Source organism: Camelus dromedarius, chromosome 24, assembly GCF_036321535.1.
Source record: "Camelus dromedarius isolate mCamDro1 chromosome 24, mCamDro1.pat, whole genome shotgun sequence".
Lineage (NCBI taxonomy): Eukaryota > Metazoa > Chordata > Mammalia > Artiodactyla > Camelidae > Camelus > Camelus dromedarius.
Genome location: NC_087459.1, coordinates 14,929,278 through 14,946,702, shown reverse-complemented (window position 1 = coordinate 14,946,702; position 17,425 = coordinate 14,929,278).

Sequence of the window (17,425 nt, the reverse complement as noted above, 5' to 3'; positions counted from 1 at the left end):
GAATGACACAGAAGTAATTGTTGCAGGTATCCTACTGGCTAAGTACAGACTTCAGAGCCCACCTGGGTTCAAAGCCGTATGGTCCTTCAGACTCCTGAGTTAACCTCAGTGACCTCATCTGTAAAGTGGGGCTACTAATATTGCCCACATATTAATTAGTTAAAACACGTAAAGGTTTAAGACACCAGTGCACACTAAATACTCATAATGTTATTAAAACCACGATAGCAGAGAGACTGCATGTCCATTTCAACCTTGCCCTTGGCTTTGGCGGATGGATATGAAGATTCTGCCACATGGACTCATTTTAACCAAAATCCTATTACAACAAAGCAATTAGTAATAGAATGGATATTGTGTACAAGTCAGGGGCATTTAGAATAAAAAGGTAAATTTTATATTATATGTATTTTACCACCACCACCACAGCAACAACAACAACAAAAAACCAGTATTCTACTCGTTCATTTGTTCATCCTAGCAATGTCACAAAGTCTGGACTCTTTTGGACAGTTGTTGAGTGATCTTTGGGTTTCATATTATTATTTTATTCAAAAGATATTGCTGGCCACGCAGTGATACTTGAACAAGCAAAAGTGTTCCCTCTGCTATGAGTTTTCCCAGCCTGCAATCTTGGGAACATGCCTTACTGACTGACTGACAGTGGAATCATTAAGTAAATGCAGAGCTCAGCTCTGTTCAGACCCAGGGACAACCACGGAAGGCGTGACTGTTCGCAGCCCCCTCCAAGCACCATCGCAGCCATGATCGCAGCCATGGGAGGGGCCCTGTAGAAGCCACCTGAATCCATTTTTTAAATGCTTTCTCCATGGTTCACAATGCACCATAAATTTATGAAGCTAAACATGCTTCCAACAAAATGTCAGGCTGGAAAGAACATGACAGGCACCAGTTTGAAACACAGTTTATTTAAAACCCAGTTATCCAAAACGAGCAAAACAAAGACTTTGGAAGAACGCCACTTGTCCCATGTGCCTTCTCTCCAGGTTAAGAGCTGCCCCATGGCTTTTGGAACTGAGACCCCAAAACATCGGGTGTCTGGAAGGTGGCTGCTGCAGGTAAAAGCCAAGTGTCCTCTGTTCATCTTACTTGGCGTCATTATATTTCGGCAAAGTTTCTGCTCAGAGAAGCACTAGTGGTCCATGGGCCTGGTGGCCTCACGTGGTAGCAGATGGGGATCGAACACGTCCACCGGCACCACCTGACGGTCCCAAAGCCCTGCTGGTTCACATACGGCTTGCAGGTGCTTTGAATGTGATGTTCAGTTTCAGTGTGAACGCTGGTGTCTGAGGCCCGCGCAGGAAAATCTTAACGTTGTTTAAACTTTTTTAAAAAACGTTGTAGATAGCAAAGAACTGTCTGTGATTCCCTGAGGTTTTGCTTAACTTTTATTTTCAGAGCTAATCACAGATTTTATTCCTTCCACTTGGAAAGAAGGCCGAGTCCCAGCCGAGCCCTATGGATCCTTATCTTGCTTCTGGATCACATCCACTCTGGATAATTGGCATCGGTGAGCTCAATAAATTCCAGCCTTTTTTTTCCTGGGAGATTGTCTCAGAAACACACGGCAGTAAAAATACTTTCTTGATTCTGTGGGGGATGTAGCCAGGCTCCCGGTTCCCCTTGAAATATAAATCTTAGCCTCATCAGGCCACCCCACTTCAGACTCTGGTTCTCAGCATCTCTGGGAACAGCAGGGGTTCTCCCAGGAGCAGAGAAGCTGTATTCTCACACGGAACACAACACCTGCAGCTAGAAGAGACTCAAGAAGTTATTATTTTAACTGTCTCACTGTTAACTCTAACATGTATATTACCAAGTCTTCAACACGCCTTTCACTCACAGAGATAAACTCTGGGCCTTCCTGTTTTCCAACTTGGGGGCTGATTTTTCTTATTTCCAGCTGCGTGTCACTCCTTGAACCCAATTCTTGATGCTCTTTTTCTGGTCAGCATGCCGGGACCCTTGGTTGTGCTGCCCACCCCTCTGTGGGCAAAGGGCTTGCTCAGGTCCGCCAAACTTGAGACCCCACTTCTAATGAGACTTCCTTCCCAGCGGTGGGGAGGGTATAGCTCAAGTGGTAGAGCGCATCCTTAGCATGCATACGGTCCTGGGTTCAAGCCCCAGCACCTCCCCTCAACATAAATAAGTAAACCTAGTTATCCCCTCCTACAAAAAGATAAAAATTAAAAATAAAAAACTCCTTCCCTGTCAGAGTGGAGAAACCAGCTGTACTCTATCTCATTCCTTCATATCTCGTCCGTAAACTTTCAGCCTAGAGCTCGGAACCTCTGGCACATTTATGAAAGACGATGGGAGGGGGCGCGGTTTTAGGTGAGCAAAGGACGGAATATAGTCAAAGTGTCTCTCTCTCTCTCTCCATTTGAAAACTCACTGCCAGCCCCCCTCCCCAACTCCTTCCTAACCGCTGTTCCATCCCTGACTCTCTCGTTAACCAATCACACACAACTATTCCCGCACCCGCAGGTAGACCAGAGGCCAGCCCGCTGCCGCACCTACTTTTAAACACTTTCTATCCTCAATTTCATTAAAAAGGATAATATAAAAATACTACTCCACGTGTACTGCCTCCTATTTCTCCGGCATAATTTGAATTTAATTTTCCTGGGAGAAAAAGAGGAACTCTCAATATCCCCTTTATCCTCTGATTTCACTATAAATTGTGAGAATTAAAGCAGTATAATTATATCATTTAGGGACATTTTCAGGAAATTGACATTAAAAGGGAATTGAAGGGAAAAAAATGTCCATTTTTCATCTATTTAGTGAAAATTTGTGGAGAATGATACTCTTTCACCAGTCTTGCCTGTAATCTCCGGTAGATGCTTTTCCAACACCATTTCGAGAGTAAATGACATCAGTATGAAGAGTGGAAATGTATGCTGCACAGACATTCTCTATTCTAATCAAAAGAAAGATCAGCAAGAAGTTTAGAGCAGTTAAGGCAAATCGGCAGCTTTCAGGGTAGACATGGTTTATAGACACAGTTTGTTTGCTCTGTATGATGGAAACTTTTAAAAAGTTAGTTGCTATGGTGAGGAGGGTACAGCTCAGTGGTAGAGTGCACGTTTAGCACGCACGAGGTCCTGGGTTCAATCCCCAGTATCTCCAAAAAGTTAGTTGCTGTAATCGGTTGGTTACCCCAATGACTATTTCCAGCTTCCTTCTCTCTGCCCACATCCACTATAAAGACTGAAAAAAGCCAGATACTTGTATTTATGTGTCATTTCCTGATTTTGATTATTCTACTGTGGTTTTATATAAGAATAAACTTGTACTTGAGAAATATACTCTGAAATCTGTAGAGGTTAAGAGCATTCTGTTTACAACTAATTTTTTAAATAACTCAGAAGAATAGAGAATTATAAAGCAAATGTGGCAAAAAGTTAATTGAGGAATGTGGGTGAAGAATATATGGACATTCTTTATATTATTCTTGCAACTTTGCTGTGTTTGAAATTGTTTCAAAATAAAGTTACCAAAAATAAGGAAAATAAGAAAAAAAAATTTAAGAAAAAGAAAAGGAAAAAAGTCAGGTACTCACTGTCCTAGCCCACCTTGAAGCTAAATGTGGTCACACGACCAAAATCTGGCCCATAAAATCAAGGTCATGAAGTCAAGACCTGCTGGGTTTTTGTCCACCCTCATGAGGAGCATTCAGGGATGCTATCCCATCCTATTCGTTGCAACTGGAATGCAGATGTTATGCTGGAACTGCGGTAGCCTTCTTATGATCATAAGACAACAAGCCTAAGGGCCAAAAAAGCCAGGATGTGAAGGATGTCTGTGTAGAGAGAAAGAGCTTGGTCCTTGGTTACATTGAGGAATTACTGAGTCAGCTCTGTGACTACCAGGCTCTGGTTTCTTGTGTCCTTGTGTTTTAAGCTGTTCGTAGTATCTTGCAGCCAAAAGCAATCTTAATACGGTTGCTGTGTTCAACTCTCTTTATTTAAACTCCCCAAATAAGTCTTTATCCCATTTCAAAACATTAGAAAAGGGCAGATATGCACTCTCTCAGTTCCCTGAAAACCAGGGTGCTGGGACATGCAAACCAGGTGTTGCTAACTGAAGCACACACCCCATATTCTGAACACAGGAGGCAGCTGGAAGATGCCAAAGGCATTGGGATTGATGGTCTAGAGGGGCATTGCTCACTGTCCCATGGCAGTGGTGCCAGTGTTAGCTTTTTACCAGCCTGCTCCCTCAACGTGATCTGACTGAGTTCCCAGCTGCTGGCCCTCTCATGGTTCTTGCCCATTTCCTGAGCCCAGTTCCTCAACTCACAGTCAACTTTCTGAGCCACTTCATATACCTTTCCCAGGAACACTTGATCCGCTAAGACATCCTGAGAAGATTCTGTTAGCAGTTGGTAACCCTGGCGGTATAATTGCATACATCCAAAAAAATCAGAAAACTCACATCAAAATCCACATTTCTGATTCGTCTTGAAAAATCGGAAGATTATTCAAGAGTGGAACTTAATTCCCGTGTAAGAACAATCGTCTGGTGCTGAATACCAGCCGCAACCTCCCTTTAATGGTATATTGTGCTCACTTAACTGACACTTGGGCTGTGTCTTCCAGTCCTTATATCCATATTAAATGTTTCTTTGGAAACTTTCCATCATTTATACCTTATCAGAAATACTCAGCAGAGTAACATCCAGTTAACCCATTTTAACTCTGTCAAAATTTTTTTTGAGATAAGTCAAGTTCAGTGACTGCATGTAGTAGGTGCCCATAAAAAATATTCTAAGTGAATGAATAAATGAATATAAAGGATCACTGTAGCATCTGGAAATGTTTCACCTGGAGGAAATAACCTGAATTCTGTAAATATCCAAAGAGATATTAAGTGAAAGAAGAATATGTGTGTTTGGGATTGACCCAAAAGTCAGAACGAGAACTGTGCAGAGTGGCATTTATACAAAAGCAAACTTCCATTTAGACTAAGAAAAACTGCAAATAATTTGAGCTGCTCATCATGGAACGGGCTGGCTAGCCCAGGATCAGACCTTGTGACTGAAGGTGTTCATGCCAAGATTGGGTGGGTATCGGGCAGCGGGTAGGAATTTCTGCACTCTGTGGAGGGCAAGGTGAGGCTTCTCAAAGTTGAATGTTGCAGAAGAAAGCACCTGGGACTCTTGTTAATGTGTGGACTGTGATTCAGTTGGTCTGAGGTTCTGCATTTTTAAGACGTTCTCAGGGATGCTGAGGTTCCTGGCCCACAGACCACACTTTGAGTAGCTAAAGATTAGATTATCTCTGCGCTCCCCCTTGGGACTCGGACATTCTATGACTCTACTGTGAATGTCTGTAAGTCAAACCCTTAGGAACCATTATCCACCCTGTCTTTCGTTTTGTCCCCAGTATCTAGCATGGTGCCTGGCATACAGTAGGTGCTCAAAATACAGCGTTATTGAGGAACACTACTGGGTAACACAAAACTGAGTGACAGAGGTCAGTCTCCAAAGCCCACCTAGAGATGATCACATCTACATGACATTCTTGAGAAGATAAATCTGTAGTGACACAACATACCAGTGTTTGCTAGGAGTTAGGGGTGAGAGGAGAATGTAATTATAAAAGGAAGGCACAACGGAGTTTTTTGGGGTGATGAAACAGTTCTGCATTCTGATTGTGATGGTGGTTACAGAAATCTACGCATGTGTTAAAATTCAGAGATCTGCACACCAAAAAAGGTCAATTTCAATGTATGATAATATTTTAAATAGAATAGATATTCTTTAAAATACTAATTATTACTGAAAAGACATTTTCTGAATCACATTCATTGAATACCTACCCTGCGCCAAGCCGGAGACAGGTACTGAGGATTTAACGACGAATGAGACAAACCCCTCACCCCCAACCTGTTTCCTCCTTGTTGTTAAAACTATTCAGTGAAAACAATTACCCCAGATCATAACTGACAAATGGAGGTGCAGAAACCATCTAAGTCTTCATCAGTTTGTAATCACCATTGTTTACACTGGGAATTAAGATGAGTACTAATTACATTCTGTGCCTTTGGAAAAAATTCCAGGAATGCTACTCAAATTGCCTTATTTACTAGCCTATCCCCATTTAACAGGTCCACGTGTTTGCCTCCAGACTTAACCTTGTAGATTGTCCAATTCATCCAAGGGGAAAGTCAATTTGCATAATCCAGTCTAGCTGCCAAATGACAGATGAAATGGATCCAGCCCAGAGCAGAGGGAATCTTGACTCAGAACCTGAAAAAAGCCAAACAGTACAGAAATTTTAAATGTACAGATAGCTGCTGATGACAGTTTGGTACCTATTCCTCCAGTGGCTGCTTCCCTATGCACATACTGACATTATGTCTATAAATTATTTCACAACCATATGATCATACCGAATAAACTGTTCCACAACACCTTTTCTTCACTTAACAGTATGGTCAGTTTTCCACCTCAGAAATAGAGATGTGGGTAGGGGAATAGTTCAGTAGAGTGCGTGCTTCGCATGCACAGTGTCCTGGGTTTAATGCCCAGTACCTCCATTAAAAAAACAAACAAAAAATCAAGATAGACTTTTTTTTTGCAAGGGCTACACTAATAGACTATTGTTGAAATGGACCATAATTCATTTTTTTGTTGAAGTATAGTAGATTTACAATGTTCTGTCAATTTCTGGTGTACAGTGTAGTGTTTCAGTCATATTTATATATACATATATTCCTTTTCATATTCTTTTTCATTATAGGTTACTACAAGATACTGAATAAAATTTCCTGTGCTATATAGTAGAAACTTATTGTTTATTATCTATTTTATATATAGTAGTATCTGCAAATCTCAAACTCCTAATTTATCCCCTTTCCCCCATAACCATAACTTTGTTTTCTATGTCTGTGAGTTTGTTTCTGTTTTGTATATAAGTTCATTTGTGTCATTTTTTTAGACTCCACATGCGAGTGATATATGGTCCTTTTCTTTCTCTTTCTGGCTTACTTCACTTAGTATGACAATCTCCAGGTTGAAATGGACCATAATTTATTAACTTAGTCCCCTATTGATAGATACTTGCGTTATTTCCAGTTTTCACTGTTATAAACTCAGCCAGGATGGGCTAGGTGAGGCTGCTGTGATGAATATTTCAAGTCTCAGTAGCTGAAAACGAGAAAGGTTTATTTCTTGCTCCTGATACGTTTCCATACTTGATCAGCTAAGGCTCTGCCCTATATGTCATCCTCAGTCCAGGAACCAGGCTGATGGAGCTGCCATTACCTGAAATTAGCAGGACAGGGTGGCATAGAGCAAAGAGAGGGTAACAAGACACATAAAGGCTTATGGCTTCTGCCAGAAAGTGATACATATGACCTGCTCAATTTTGGGGGGGGGGTGCCCAAACAAGTCACCTGGTCTTGCCTGAGTTCAAATGACAGAGTATTATCCTCCCATGGGAAGTGGGGGCCAAATTTTGGTAAAGAGTCAGTCTACCAATGAACTTCCTTTTGTATGTACCTTTATATTCCTTTTTTTCCGTGTTTCAGTTTTATTAGGTAGAATTGTTACAATTTGACTGCACATATATAATATATTGCGTGTAAATACATATATACAATATACTGCGCTTTTTTTTAGTTTACATATATGTACTGATTATTGTTTCTAGGAACAGTTTAGTGCCTTAGCTTTTTAAACTTACATAATTATCAAAGCAATAAAGCCAACCACAAAATAAGAATCAACAGAATGTGGTAATCCAATCATAAAGGGCAGTCAAATGTACTTACGCATATTCAAGAAATCAACCATCTAAGTTATAAATAATAAGTGGTTCATTTGAGTCCTTTTTTTTTTTTTTTAGATTCCACATATAAGTGATATCATATGACATTTTTCTTTCTCTTTCCGGCCCACTTCACTTAGAATGACAGTCTCCAGGTGTTTCCATGTAGCTGCACATGGCATTATTTTATTCTTTTTTATGGCTGAGTAATATTCTATTGTGTGTGTGTGTGTGTGTGTGTGTGTGTGTGTATACCACAACTTCTTTATCTAGTCATCTGTTGATGGACATTTGGGTTGTTTCCATGTCTTGGCTACATGTATCTTTATATTCTTGAGGGAATTTTTCAATAGGATAAATGCCTATGAGTCTAATCACTGGTCAGAACAAAGCACATCACTATGTGTTTACCTGAATTGAACGTTAAGTAGGTGGATGGAAATGGTGGAAGCCAAGTGGAAGATTATAGATAAGCAAGTAGGGGGACCTACAGTGATCTGTGTAGTGATGGGTCAGAGTTGGAGACATCTGTATGAACTCAGATTTAGCCTAATGCATGTTCAGATGGTTCCACACAGAAATACTTACTGTTATGTGTATATACACAGGTTAGTGTAAAGACACTTTTCTTTGCACTGCCTGCTCAGAAGGCTGAGAAGCAAGGACACCTTAATAGCAATAAGCATTTTGACCTCTCAGACTAGGTTTTTAATACTATTCGCCAATAAAAGGAAACTAGACTCCTTGGAGAGATGGCTGATTCTAGGGCAGGGACAAGAAATATACAAGATGAGCCCGGAGCACCTTGTAATGCCAAAAAGTAAGGAAGTGCTTGAATGAAAAACCACAATGAAGGGGGCACGTCAAAGGGACACAGGAGCCAACCGAAAGGGTCCCCGTGGCCAAAGCTGGAGAGTAATTTGAGCATCAAAAATAAAGTTGTATCGTATTACAACCCAAAGTAAAAAAATAAATTTGAAAACGCATGAGTCCCTACTAGTAAAAATAAATGATCTCATAAAGAAATAAATAAACAGGAAGCCTAGGCGAGGGATTCTCCCAGGCAAGAGAGTTCTGAATAATTTACACAGATGCTCTGCCCTCGAGGAGACAGACTGTAAAGCGGCATGCCTCAGGTGTGAGCTACACAGGGTGACTTCCTCCCCACGAGCACAGGAGGAAAGGTGGGGCGGGGGGGGGGCGAGCGCCCTTACCGTGGAGAAACCCAACAAGTGCGTCTTCAGCCAGGTGATGAAGGTGAGCATCCCCAGTGAGAACCCTGGGGATGCTGTGCACCCATGATGAGATGTGATGTGATGTGATGTGATGAGAATGGTGTCACCCACCTGGTCTACCTCCCAAAACCCAGGACCACGGTGTAATTATGAGAAATGCCTGAAATTTGAGACAAACTCAAATTCAGTGACTGTCTATGAAATACCTGTCCAGGACTCCTCAGAACTGTTAAGGTCATCAAAAACAAGGAAAGTCTGAGAAACTCGTCACCTGAGAGAAGAGAAGCCTGAATATAACACGACATTTCTGGGTGGAATCCTGGAACAGAAATAGGACCTTAGGTTAAAAACTGAGCACATTTGAATAAAGTATGGACTCTAGTTAATAATAATACATCAATATTGGTTCATTAATTGTGACAAACAGACGTACAGTACTAATGTGAGATACTGAGAACAGGGGACTTGGGTATATGAGAACTCTCTGTACTATCTTTGCAATTTCTCTGTAAGCCTAAAACTATTTAAAAAATGTATTAAATTTTTAAAAAGAAAGAAAATGGAAAGAGATAGGACTCCGGGCCACAGACAGAGATAGGACTCCGGGCCACAGACAAGTTAAAGTTGGAATTCAGAGCAAACATCTAATTTTAAAGGAAGACAGGGCAATGGGTAGGAGAATTAGGCAGACAACTGAGTAAAGATGAATCCAAATCTTTTTGCGGGGATGGGGGAGGTAATTAGGTTTGTTTGTTTATTTATTTTTTAATGGAGGTACTGGGGAATTGAACCCCAGATTTCATGCATGCTAAGCATGTGCTCTACTACTGAGCTATACCCCCTGCCTCCTGAATCCAAGTCTTAAAGATAATGCTAACGCCGGGAGCTAGCGGATTCTGCAGCCCAGTGTGAAACCAGCTACCCAGGTGTGTTTTTTTCTATATTCCAGGATTCTAGTCTGATTGGTTACCTGATAGGGTTGCCAGCTTAAGCATAAAATGTAAGACATGCAGTTAAGTTTGAATTTCAAGTATACAACGAATAGTTTTTAGTATATCCCCTGCACTATTTGGGACATGGTTGTGCCAGAAGATTGTTGCTTATCTGGAATTTGGGTTAAACAGGGCATCCTGTATGTTATCTGGCAACCCTATGCCTGGGCTTCATTCAGAAACCCGCTGGACAGTAGTATTTCCATGTAGGAATTCCTTCTGAGTCTTTCTTGGAAAATTTATACATTTGTCTGAATTGCTAGAAAAAGTAGTCAAGGAATTGGGAGAGTGGGAGAAAGCATTGTAATTCTGTGAGAATTGAAGCTTAATGAGCAATATGGTGATATAACAGGTTTGAAGGCATTGGATCTGATGTCAAAAGTTTGCCTTATAGTAATTCACTAAGCTACTCATTTGTGTGTGGATTTCACTATGTTTCATTTACAATAAAAAAGAGAAAGAAGAAGGGAGAGGAATTTGAGAGGCATAACAATCCAGTGCAATGTGTAGATCTTGTTTAGACCCAGATTCGAACCAACCAACTATAAAATATAACCATTGAATTATTTAGTCTAAATGAGTGAACTTCATGGTATAGAGATTATATCTTGAGACAGCTGCTTTCAAAAATCCAGCACAGGGAACTATGTTCAATATCTTGTAATAACTTTTAATGAAAATGAATATATGTATGTATACACATGACTGGGACATTGTGCTGTACACCGGAAATTGATACATTGTAATTGACTGTACTTCAATAAAATTTTTTTAAAAAGAACACAGAAAACTAAAAAAATCCAAACTAAAGGAATAATTGAGTGTTCTATGAATCAATCTAATTACTTTCGAACTTACTCTTATCTGAAAAAATGGTTAGGTATTTACTTAAACAAGTAACACATACTTGTAGGAAAAAACCTAGCAGTGCAGAAGAGAAAACAGATGATCTTCCACCAGCTGTCCAGCTCCTGCCGCTTTTCTCATGAAAAGTATCCCATTGCTCCTTTTGCTTCCCTCTTTCTTCTCAGACCAATACTCTGGGCATGACTTTGGTTTAAAAAAATTCCTCAATTCCCAACAAACTGATGAGTGATTGCCTCTGGGGAACTACAGGACAACTTCCTTTTAAATACCTCTCTATTTAATCTAGAAAAAGTTCGTTTTGTTTTCTTGTTGTTTGTTTTTCACTAACCACTGCACCCAAAGCCCCAAATCAACGTTTTCTCAGCAGTTGCCAGTTCCTGTCTGCTGATGAGGTTATATGGAGGGAGTCTGAAGTCTAGATGTGAACGCCAGCCCAGCCAAATTATTAAAGTGCTTTGTGCATCAGTTTTCCTATCTGTAAAATGGGGACGTTAAGAAGAGCACTACCACAGACACATTTTCTATGACTTAATAGGGTAGAGCTGAGAACCAAATCTGGCACGTGGTAAGCCAGTTTTATTGCTGTCATTTACTAAATGGACACCTTCCTGCATTTGGAACAGGTGGAGGCAGCTTCCCTGGGCAAAAAAAAAAAAAAAAGAGAGAGAGGGTAGTGGTGTATAGCTCAGACATTTACTAGCTTTGTGACCCTTAGCAAACATTGCATTTCTCTGAGCCTTAAGGTACTACTTAAGGTACAGTACTGGGCACAAGGTAGATGTTCAACAAATGCTCCATTCCATGCTGTGTAGAGACACCCCAGAGCACAGCACGGTGAGAATCAGAGGTCTAAGCTGTCGGTGCCATTTCTGCTCTTGGGATAAACTACAAAACCGATGGGAAAAACAGAGACTGAAACGTGAATGTGTGAGTCATTTGGGATGTTCCATCGGCAAGTACCAGAAAACCCAGCTGCCAGTGGCTTAAATGTAAGAATGTGGGCAACAGAAAGCTTCCAGGCCCAGTTCAGTGGTTCAAGAAAGTCACTGAGTCCTTCTGTCTTCCTGCTCTGCCACCCCAGGGTCCCCTTCTCTGGTTGACCTCAGTTTCAAGTATTGTGGGTGGGCAGGACAGTGCCCAGGGGGAGGAATAGGATTTTTTCTTCTCATACATCTCTTTTGAAGAACAAAGAACATTTCCCAGGAGCCCCCAGCAGACTCCCGCCATGTCCCATTCGCCAGATGAGGACTGCATGGCCATTGCTAAGCCCAGACCATCATCATGAGCTTAGACCAATCAGGATTTACTCTGGAGTCACATGGAGAGGGCCGAACGCAGGGTATCAGGTCTCAGGCTGCAGGAGGGCCAATGTGGTCTTCTGCAGAGAGGTCTTCTGAATGCAAGCAGGAATTGAAAGAATACTTCCTTTTACATGTAATTAGAAAACTGAGTTAATAATCAGGCTCCCATCACAACCACATACAACCCCAAAGCTAGATTTTCTCTGTAAACTGGGCTATATAAGGTCCTACCCAAATGCAGAGAATGAAAAAGATTATCAGTTCAAGGCCCTTCTAGTCTGAAAAGACTAAGATTCTAAAATCTTATTTGTCTGTGTGACCTTGGACACATAACTGCCTTCCCTCTGAGCCCCAATGTCTTTGATTATAAAATAAATATTCTATACCTAATTCCCCACTTTTTTAAAAAAATTGAAGTATAGTCAGTTACAATGTGTCAATTTCTGGTGTACAGGACAATGTCCCAGTCATGTGTATGTGTAGATATATATACACATATGTTCATTTTCATATTTTTAATTCCCCACTTTTTTAAACTCACTGCTTACTGATATTTCTTTGAAATGTACAAGTGTAATCATCTTTTAATTAATATTTTGTCATCAATATTATTACATTTATTAAAGAGGCAGTAAATCCAACTGATTAAACGTGCAGACTGTATGAATGTGAATCCCAAATTTATAGCAAATCCATTATTTGTGGCATAGTGACATTAAACAGATTAATTAACCTCTCTAAGCTTCTGTTTCCTTGGCTGTAAAGTAATGACATTTACCCCCTAGAAGAATTATATAAGACCTCTGATGTGCTTCAAATTTGTCTGGCGTATAATAAAGACTCAGTAAAATTGAGCCCTTATATCCATATTAGGATCAATACTGGCATCCATTCTCACATGATTATCTTCTCTCCTGCCATCATGTGCAGATAAATTAGAATGATCAGGTGAGGGCTGGAGGGGGGCTGTGGTGGGCAGAATAATGGCCACCCAGAGATGTCCACATCCTAATTTCCCGGAACTTGTAATATGTTAGCTTACATGGCAAAAGGGACTTAAGTTATGGTCTTGAAATGGGGAGAGTTTTCCTGTGGGCCCAATCTAATACATGAGTCCTTAAAAATGGAAGAGGGAGGTGGGTCAGAGAGGCTCCACAGGAGAAAGTCTCAGTTCACTACCGCTGGTGTTGAAGATGAAGGAAGGGAGCCAAGCAGCCGGAAGCAACCCTCAGCTGACCGCCAACAAGAAAACTGGGACTTTGGGCCTATAATCGCAAGGAACTAAATTCTGCCAACTCGCATGAGCAGAAAACTGAATCTCGTCTAGGACTCCCAGAAAGGGATGCAGCCCTGCAGACACTTTGATTTTAGCCCAGGAAGACCCATTTCAGACTTCTGACTTACAAACCTGTAAGACAGTAAATTTGGGAGGTTTTTATTATTATTATGTATTATTATTATTATTATTGCAATAAAAAACACATTACACAATCTATACTATCTTAATCATTTTTAAGTATACCCAGGGAAGCTGTATTAACCCTATGCACTCTGTTTTCATAGGATGAAACTGAAATTTTATACCCACTGAACAATTCCCCATGCCCCCTCCCACTAGCCCCTGTCAATCACATTCTACTTTCTGTTTCTAAGAATTTGACTCCTTTTGATATCTCATGTAAGTGGAAGCATGCACTGTCTGTCCTTCTGTGATTGGCTCACTTCATTTTGCATAATGTTCCCAAGGTTCCTCCATGTTGTAGTATACGACAGGATTTCCTTCCTTTTTAAGGCTGAGTAATATTCCACTGCTTATAGCGACCACGTTTTGTTTATCCATTCATCGGTTTATCCACATTTAAGTTGCTTCCTCCTCTTGGCTGTTGTGAATAATGCTGCAATGAGCATCGGTGTGCAAATATCTCTCCAAGATCCTGTTTTCAATTATTTTTTATTAAATATATACCCAGAACTGGGATTGCTGGATCATATGGCAATTCTATTTATAATTTTTTGAGGAACCTACATACTATTTTCCATAGCAACTGTACCATAAATTTGTGTTAAGCCACTAAATTTGTGATAATTTGTTAAGACGGTGATAGGAAATTAATAGTGAGCCTTTATTGGCTTTGCTTTTTTTTTTTTTTTAACTTTTTTTGAAGTATAACATACACACATGAAAGTGCACCTATTATTTGGCCAAGTCTTTTTTTTTTTTTTTTTTTTTGGAGGAGGGGAGGTAATGAAGTTTATTCATTTATTTAAATAGAGGTACTGGGAATTGAACTAAGGACCTCATGGATGCTAAGCATGCACTCTACCACTGAGCTATACCCTTGCCCTGAACTTTTGTAAGTAGACAGCTTTACACATTCACACAACCTGAGCACAGCTATATAACCAGTGCCCAGATCAAGAATCAGAACTTTTCAAGCCCCTCAACCCACCCAGGATCTTTGCACATGCCTAGAAGGGAACTTTGGAAAACATAGCTTCTGCTCCATTTTGCAGAAGGAAGAACAGAGGCCTAGGAAGGTGCAGGCAGTACCCCCATATATTTATTTTTTAAATATATCAAGTACTTTTCAAAAATACTTAGTAGATGAGATTGTCAGAGGAAAGAAAATCATTCCTCTTCTAGAGAAATTCATTTAACTTTTAACGTACTGTGAACAGAAATTATTCCATAAATTTGTGTAATTGTTCATTAAAAAACAATTTTTAAAAATGGGAAACCCACTCATGACCTAAATGAATGGGAACACAGGTTTTTAATTCTCAACTGTGGCCTGGCCTCTTGCGCCACCTGCTGGTTGATGGAGAGAACCTCATCATTACATCCTGTTGCAGGCAGCTTTTCATGTTTTCAACAAACACGCAGTGTGTTTTGGGCACAGTCTTAAGTGCGTAAGGCTCAGGATCTTGCAGAGGAGACAGACATTCATCCACATATAATTAATGTAAAATTACAAGTGTAATGAATTCCACAGTGACAAGTAATTTCCCAAACTATCTAGTCATAAAATCCCCTGTGAAAATCTTGTTAGAATAATCTTTACCAAAAAACTCACTCCCAGAGATTTGAGTCCATAGGCCTGGGGTTGGGCCCAGAAAATCTGTATTTTCTACTGACATCCAAGAATTTTTTTTTTTAACTGAAACAACTTTATTTTGGTATAATTTCTGTACAGTAAACTACACATATTTCAGATGCACAATTTGATAAATTTTGATAGATGTATACACCTATGAAACTTTTCCATCACTCTCAAAGAGGTGCAAATTTTAAACTCCCAATTTATCCCTTCCCACCCCCTTTACCCCCTGGTAGCCATAAGTTTGTTCTCTATGTCTGTAAGTCAGCTTCTGTTTTGTACATAAGTTCATTTGTGGCCTTTTTTTCAATTCCACATATAAGCCATATCGTATGGTGTTTTTCTTTCTCTTTCTGGCTTACTTCACTTAGTATGACAATCTCCAGGTCCATCCATCGTGCTGCAAATAGCATTATTTTATTACTTTTTATGGCTAAGTAGTATTCCACTGTATAAATACACCACAACTTCTTTATCCAGTCATGTGTCAATGGACATTAAGGTTGTTTCCACGTCTTGGCTATTGTATACAGGGCTGCTATGAACACTGGGGGAGCATGCTGTTCTCTTAACTGAACCATGTTCATGTTTAAAACCGTGCTATAGAGTCTCAGGACGATTTACAACACTTACTTAGAGAGTGAAGAAAATAAACACTAAAGGCATTTTCAAGGGGGAAAAAAAAGAACGGCTTTTTAAAAAAATACCTAGGCCTGTTTTATTTTACCTTTGAAGGAAGCTTACTGAGATGTCCTTTGGCCCTTTTCAGCATTTAAACAAGTTTTTAAAATGTCATTGGCATCAACAATTTTAATTACAATAACTGAAATGGTAAACAGCATATGGTGTATCCCTAGATGATAGGGATTGGGTAGTATGGCCATTTAAATAAGATCCAATAAGATTTCTGATGCACAGATGAATTATGGACGCCACAGATTGGTGTGGGGAGAGTCAGGTGTAAAGGGAACTTTGAAAATTGAATTTGATTTTAAATGCACTAAGAGTAAAAATCTGAGTTAAGCAAAGATGTCAGGTGGACATCATTAGGTTGGGAGGGCAGTTCTAACTGGAGAAAGTTGTAGAGTATTTTGAGGAGGAAGAGAGGTACGAGAGAGAGGGTACAAAGCAGAATGGAGTTTTATGTAGCGGAAGTGGAGCAAGAGCAAAGCAAGAGAAAAATTAGACCTTCAGAATTGCAGTCGCTCATTACTGGAAAAGCACATGAGGATACTCACCGCCTACCACTCACTGCATCACTGCATCATATATATTGTAAATTACTGCATCATATATATTCTAAGGACCCAAGAGGATTGAAACAGTAACCATAACTTCAGCACTGGCTGGAATATAGGGCCGTAACAGGAACTGAGCTCCAGGATACATATTTTGGAACTTTCCCTACCTTACTGCATGACAAATTCTAGCAAGTTACCCAAGACCACTAGACTGTACGCTCCACCAGGGCAGGGACCCACCTGCCACACGTGGGTGCTGTGGAAAAGCGCCACCCAGTGGCCAGGTTGTACTGCAGGCACCTGAGTAAGTCTGAGCCAGTCCCCAACACTTGACTTTCTGATACATTGACTGGGTCAAGGTATGGTCATATGACTCAGATGAGCCAATCATGGTCCATTCCCCAGCCTTGTGGAATCTGAAGCTGGGACACCTTTACTGAGCACTACCTTGAGGGGCTTGCCTCTGCACCTTACCTTCAGCTTGGGCAATCAGTGAAACTATAAAAAGAAATCCATTCTTAATTTCCCCACTTGAGAACAATTATTTGCTAAGCACTCATTATAGGCTGAGCAATATGCTACTTATCTCTCAACAACCTTACAAGATAGGTCGTTTTTTTGGTCTCATTTTTTCAAAAGAAAAGACTAAAATTTACAAGAAATTAAGTAATTTGCCCACGGTCAAACAGCCAGCAAGTGCCCGAGTTTGGCATCCAGCTTAGATTTCTTTGACTCAGGAGTTCAAGCTTTTAATTAATGACTAACCTGACTCTCAGCTACATGATTATGCTCTAACCCATCATTATTTCTTCAAAAACACCATTTTGAATGGCTACATCATTTTCATCTTATCGACGTAGCATAATTTAAGTAATTTCCAGTTGTTGAATAT